Source organism: Oncorhynchus tshawytscha, linkage group LG10 (genome assembly GCF_018296145.1).
Source record: "Oncorhynchus tshawytscha isolate Ot180627B linkage group LG10, Otsh_v2.0, whole genome shotgun sequence".
Classification (NCBI taxonomy): domain Eukaryota; kingdom Metazoa; phylum Chordata; class Actinopteri; order Salmoniformes; family Salmonidae; genus Oncorhynchus; species Oncorhynchus tshawytscha.
The window spans coordinates 54,206,693-54,213,128 of NC_056438.1; positions in this window are offsets into that span (position 1 = coordinate 54,206,693).

Consider the following 6,436-nt stretch of genomic DNA (forward strand, 5'->3'; position numbering starts at 1 on the left):
ATTTTACTAGGCAAGTCAGTTAAGAACAAATTCTTATTTTCAATTGGATCTGTTGGGGTGGTATGCAAATTGTTGTGGGTCCAGGGTTTCTGAGATGATGGTGTTAATGTGAGCCATGTCCAGCCTTTCAAATATTTTTATGGTTACAAATGTGAGTGCTACGGGGCAGTAGTAATTTAGTGTCTGCTTGAAACATCTAGGTATTACTTACTGGGTCAGGGAGAGGTTGAAAATGTCAGTGAAGAAACTTACCAACTGGTCAGCGCATGCTCTGAGTGTGTCCTGGTAATCCTGTATTGACGCTATGCCTGTTTGATGTTTAGTCAGAGGGTGTAGTGATATTTCTTATAAGCGTCCAGGTTAGTGTCTTGCTCTTTGAAAATGGCCTTTAGCTCAGTGAGGATATTGCCTGTAATTCATGGCTTCTGGTTGGGATATGTACATACGGTCACTGTGGGGGGGACGTCGTCGATGCACTTATTAATGAAGCTGGTGACTGATATAGTATAGTCCTCAATGCCATCGAATTAATCCCAAAGCATATTCCAGTATGTGCTAGCGAAACAGTCCTGTAGCTTAGCCTACTCGCTTTGTGCACGGGGGCATTGTCATGCTGAAACAGGAAAGGACCTTCCCCAAACTGTTGCCACAAAGTTGGATGCACAGAATTGTCTAGAATGTAATTGTATGCTGTAGCGTTAAGATTTCCCTTCACTGGAACAAAGGGGCCTAGCGAGCAGGAAGCGTTCTCCTGACATCCGCCAAACCCAGATTAGTCCATCGGAGTGCCAGATGGTGAAGCATGATTCATCACTCCGGAGAACGCGTTTCCCCTGCTCTAGAGTCCAATGGCTGCAAGCTTTATACCACTCCTGCTGACGCTTGGCATTGCGCATGGTGATCTTAGGATTGTGTGCGGCTGCTCTACCTTGAAAACCCATTTCATATGTTTTTTCGCGACGCGGATCCTGTGTTCTGCCTTACAACCAGTGTAACCGAGTGGATCACATGCAGCGACCAAAAAAAAAAAAAAAAAAAAAAAAAAACGACTCAGAAAAAGAGGGAAACGAAGCGGTCTTCTGGTCAGACTCCGGAGACGGGCACATCGTGCACCACTCCCTAGCATTCTTCTTGCCAATGTCCAGTCTCTTGACAACAAGGTTGATGAAATCCGAGCAAGGGTAGCATTCCAGAGGGACATCAGAGACTGTAACGTTCTCTGCTTCACGGAAACATGGCTCACTGGAGAGACGCAATCCGAAGCGGTGCAGCCAGCGGGTTTCTCCACGCATCGCGCCGACAGAAACAAACATCTTTCTGGTAAGAAGAGGGGCGGGGCGTATGTCTTATGGCCAACGTGACATGGTGTGATGAAAGAAACATACAGGAACTCAAATCCTTCTGTTCACCTGATTTAGAATTCCTCACAATCAAATGTAGACCGCATTATCTACCAAGAGAATTCTCTTCGATTATAATCACAGCCGTATATATCCCCCCCAAGCAGACACATCGATGGCTCTGAACGAACTTTATTTAACTCTCTGCAAACTGGAAACGATTTATCCGGAGGCTGCATTCATTGTAGCTGGGGATTTTAACAAGGCTAATCTGAAAACAAGACTCCCTAAATTTTATCAGCATATCGATTGCGCAACCAGGGGTGGAAAGACCCTGGATCATTGTTACTCTAACTTCCGCGACGCATATAAGGCCCTGCCCCGCCCCCTTTCGGAAAAGCTGACCACGACTCCATTTTGTTGATCCCTGCCTACAGACAGAAACTAAAACAAGAAGCTCCCACGCTGAGGTCTGTCCAACGCTGGTCCGACCAAGCTGACTCCACACTCCAAGACTGCTTCCATCACGTGGACTGGGAGATGTTTCGTATTGCGTCAGACAACAACATTGACGAATACGCTGATACGGTGTGCGAGTTCATTAGAACGTGCGTTGAAGATGTCGTTCCCATAGCAACGATTAAAACATTCCCTAACCAGAAACCGTGGATTGATGGCAGCATTCGTGTGAAACTGAAGGCACGAACCACTGCTTTTAATCAGGGCAAGGTGTCTGGTAACATGGCTGAATACAAACAGTGCAGCTATTCCCTCCGCAAGGCTATCAAACAAGCTAAGCGCCAGTACAGAGACAAAGTAGAATCTCAATTCAACGGCTCAGACACAAGAGGTATGTGGCAGGGTCTACAGTCAATCACGGACTACAGGAAGAAACCCAGCCCAGTCACGGACCAGGATGTCTTGCTCCCAGGCAGACTAAATAACTTTTTGCCCGCTTTGAGGACAATACAGTGCCACTGACACGGCCTGCAACGGAAACATGCGGTCTCTCCTTCACTGCAGCCGAAGTGAGTAAGACATTTAAACGTGTTAACCCTCGCAAGGCTGCAGGCCCAGACGGCATCCCCAGCCGCGCCCTCAGAGCATGCGCAGACCAGCTGGCCGGTGTGTTTACGGACATATTCAATCAATCCCTATACCAGTCTGCTGTTCCCACATGCTTCAAGAGGGCCACCATTGTTCCTGTTCCCAAGAAAGCTAAGGTAACTGAGCTAAACGACTACCGCCCCGTAGCACTCACATCCGTCATCATGAAGTGCTTTGAGAGACTAGTCAAGGACCATATCACCTCCACCCTACCTGACACCCTTGACCCACTCCAATTTGCTTACCGCCCAAATAGGTCCACAGACGATGCAATCTCAACCACACTGCACACTGCCCTAACCCATCTGGACAAGAGGAATACCTATGTGAGAATGCTGTTCATCGACTACAGCTCGGCATTCAACACCATAGTACCCTCCAAGCTCGTCATCAAGCTCGAGACCCTGGGTCTCGACCCCCGCCCTGTGCAACTGGGTACTGGACTTCCTGACGGGCCGCCCCCAGGTGGTGAGGGTAGGCAACAACATCTCCTCCCCGCTGATCCTCAACACTGGGGCCCCACAAGGGTGCGTTCTGAGCCCTCTCCTGTACTCCCTGTTCACCCACGACTGCGTGGCCATGCACGCCTCCAACTCAATCATCAAGTTTGCGGACGACACAACAGTGGTAGGCTTGATTACCAACAACGACGAGACGGCCTACAGGGAGGAGGTGAGGGCCCTCGGAGTGTGGTGTCAGGAAAATAACCTCACACTCAACGTCAACAAAACTAAGGAGATGATTGTGGACTTCAGGAAACAGCAGAGGGAACACCCCCCATCCACATCGATGGAACAGTAGTGGAGAGGGTAGCAAGTTTTAAGTTCCTCGGCATACACATCACAGACAAACTGAATTGGTCCACTCACACAGACAGCATCGTGAGGAAGGCGCAGCAGCGCCTCTTCAACCTCAGGAGGCTGAAGAAATTCGGCTTGTCACCAAAAGCACTCACAAACTTCTACAGATGCACAATCGAGAGCATCCTGGCGGGCTGTATCACCGCCTGGTATGGCAACTGCACCGCCCTCAACCGTAAGGCTCTCCAGAGGGTAGTGAGGTCTGCACAACGCATCACCGGGGCAAACTACCTGCCCTCCAGGACACCTACACCACCCGATGCTACAGGAAGGCCATAAAGATCATCAAGGACATCAACCACCCGAGCCACTGCCTGTTCACCCCGCTGCCATCCAGAAGGCGAGGTCAGTACAGGTGCATCAAAGCTGGGACCGAGAGACTGAAAAACAGCTTCTATCTCAAGGCCATCAGACTGTTAAACAGCCACCACTAACATTGAGTGGCTACTGCCAACACACTGTCAATGACACTGACTCTACTCCAGCCACTTTAATCATGGGAATTGATGGGAAATGATGTAAATATATCACTAGCCACTTTAAACAATGCTACCTTATATAATGTTACTTACCCTACATTGTTCATCTCATATGCATACGTTGATACTGTACTCTATATCATCGACTGCATCCTTATGTAATACATGTATCACTAGCCACTTTAACTATGCCACTTGGTTTACATACTTATCTCATATGTATATACTGTACTCGATATCATCTACTGTATCTTGCCTATGCTGCTCTGTACCATCACTCATTCATATATCCTTATGTACATATTCTTTATCCCCTTACACTGTGTATGACAGTAGTTTTTTTGGAATTGTTAGTTAGATTACTTGCTCGTTATTACTGCATTGTCGGAACTAGAAGCACAAGCATTTCGCTACACTCGCATTAACATCTGCTAACCATGTGTATGTGACAAATAAAATTTGATTTGATTTGATTTAAAGCTTCTGAAGAACAGTTATTGTGCTGACGTTGCTTCCAGAGACAGTTTGGAAGTCACTAGTAAGTGTTGCAACTGAGGAGTGAGTGTTCAGCACTCGGTGGTCCTGTTCCTGTAAGTTTGTGTGACCTACCACTTCGCGGCTGAGCCATTGTTGCTTCTAGATGTTTCCACTTCACAATAACAGCACTTGCAGTTGACCGGGGCAGCTCTAGCAGGGCAGATATTTCATGAACTGACTTGGAGAGGTGGCATCCTATGACGGTGCCAGGTTGAAAGTCAATGAGCTCTTCAGTAAGGACATTCTACTGCCAATGTTTGTCTATGGAGATTGCATGGCGGGGTGCTCGATTTTAAACACCTGTCAGCAACAGGTGTGGCTGAAATAGCGGAATCCACTCATTTAAAGGGGTGTCCACATATTTTTGCATATATAGTGTATGTTATTATAAATGCAAACTGATCCCTATGCCATGGAATGTAAGCTAACAATGTTTTGTCCTTATTTATTTTTGTATTGGAGAACACCATGGCATTGCTGATAACTGTCTTTTCCAAATGTGTTGTATCGTGTGTGTGATTATCTATCTGTTTGAGTATTGTTATGTCCTCAGTTCTTATGGTTGTCTTGTCATATTTTTATTTTTATCTAATCTGTGCATCACGTCTAATCTATGCATCTAATCTATGCATTCATTGAATGCAATAATTCACTTAGGTGTTTTGTCTCTGGTGCTTATCTCTAGGAGTTAATATTGTGACACTAATCTTCCCCCATTGAATACAATGTAGTAACTTAAGCATCAAGTCTGTGATGCCTGTCTCTAGGCATAGATATTGTGACACTAATCTTCACCCTATTGAATGCAAAGTAGCCACATTAGTGTCAAGTTCTGGAGACCTATCTTTTTGCAAAAACATACCAGATTTATGATTTTCAATGATGTCATGTTGGTTTTTCAATGTCAAACCCTTTGTCTCTCTGCATGTCTGTCTGTGAGACTTTCATAAATGTACCTATTGCAGCTTTATCACCTACTTGTTTGCCTTGAATGCAATGTATTGAATTGACTTCTATGCATCAATATCCAGTCTGTAGAGGTCGGAGATAGGAGCGAGAGGTGGGGGTGGGAGAGAGGAAAGGAAAAGAGAGAGAGAGAGAGAGTTATCAGGTGAACAAAGGGAGAAGGGGTGAAAGAAGGAGAGAGAGAGAAGAGAAGGAGGGGGATAAAGAGGAAGTAGAGAGAGAGGCAGAGGAAGGCAAATATAGGGACAGAGAAGGAGGAAGGGAGGGAGAGAGAATAGAGAGAGATGGAGAGGGGTGATTAGAGAATAGGTAGTAGATAGTTTACCAACAAATAGATAGTTTAATGGATAGTTTATCAACTTCTTCGTTTTGTCCTTTTTTCATTCAATTTCTCACCCCAGACGATTTATCTGGATGTGGATCTGCAGGACCTCCATCAGCTAAGCCAAGTAACATTAAGCCTTCTCATTGCAGTCGCTGTACTCATAATATGCAGGAGAACTGTCGCTGAGGAAAGCCGAGTTGCAAGCCCGTCTTCAGATGCAATCGTTAGGCAAGGGCAATTTAAGTGTAGGAAAGGATGAAACAGCGTCTGTGCCCCCCTACTGTCCCTGCAGCCGGACAATTTTCTCACAGCTTATGGAATAAATAGCAGAATTCTGTCAGTATGCATAATGAGTGTCTCTCAGTCAGCCAATAGAAACTTTCAACCGATTTTCCCCACTAAGCAACGAGTCGAAGTCAGAGCACGGGCCTTCTCAGGTCTCTTCTCCACCTGTCAGTGTCGACATCATTACCCTCAATCTTAGTTTTAAAAATAATCATCCAGCGATCATACATTGTTCACCAGGGGGCAGGGCTACCTACGTAAAAGGCTAATCTTAAAATGAGGCTAAAACTTGTGAGTGTAGAGACTATAGGGATATTTCTATCCACGTTGGCACCAACGATGTTAGGATGAAACAGTCAGAGGTCACCAAGCACAACATAGCTTCAGCGTATAACTTAACTAAAAATATGTGTTGGCGTTGTGTAATTGTCTCTGGCCCCTTCGCAGTTAGGGGGAGTGATAAGCCCTACAGTAGACTCGCACAGCTCAATTGCTGGTTGAGAACTGTTCTCTGCCCCCCCTGAAGGATGAATTTGT